The sequence below is a fragment of the Penaeus monodon genome, chromosome 15 (genome assembly GCF_015228065.2).
Source record: "Penaeus monodon isolate SGIC_2016 chromosome 15, NSTDA_Pmon_1, whole genome shotgun sequence".
NCBI lineage: Eukaryota > Metazoa > Arthropoda > Malacostraca > Decapoda > Penaeidae > Penaeus > Penaeus monodon.
The window spans coordinates 26,233,494-26,233,883 of NC_051400.1; the positions used below are offsets into that span (position 1 = coordinate 26,233,494).

Consider the following 390-nt stretch of genomic DNA (forward strand, 5'->3'; position numbering starts at 1 on the left):
CTGTCTTTTTCTTGATATTATGTATCATTTCATTCAGTTCTGTTTCACAAACTTCATTTGATGATACCAGACTTTGTGCAGTTATGGTCTGCTTTTACTAACAGTAGTAAGAATATATCAGAACTTCACATGAGTTTTTTCCAACTTTAGAGGGAAACTCTTCCCCAAACTATGAATGTAACCAGAATTCTTCGGTATTATTCGTCCTTTCTTTTCCTTGGAGGCGATGACACAGGAAGAACGAACACACTGTACCAAGCCTAATTATCAGTACAAAGTAGGATAGTTGCAGTATCATCAAGAACATTAGATGTAAGATAATAATTGATAACATGAATAGCAGAGTAGTCTTATTAACCCATTAGATACTAGTGAGGGGGGACACTTCAT

The 390-nt window shown here is 35.4% G+C and overlaps 1 protein-coding gene across 5 annotated transcripts in view; it reads left to right on the forward strand.

Moving 5' to 3' along the window:
- Positions 1-390, forward strand: part of LOC119581863 (protein RFT1 homolog) — a 16,707-nt gene that overhangs the window by 14,329 nt on the left and 1,988 nt on the right. The gene's annotated exons all lie outside the window — the stretch shown is intronic.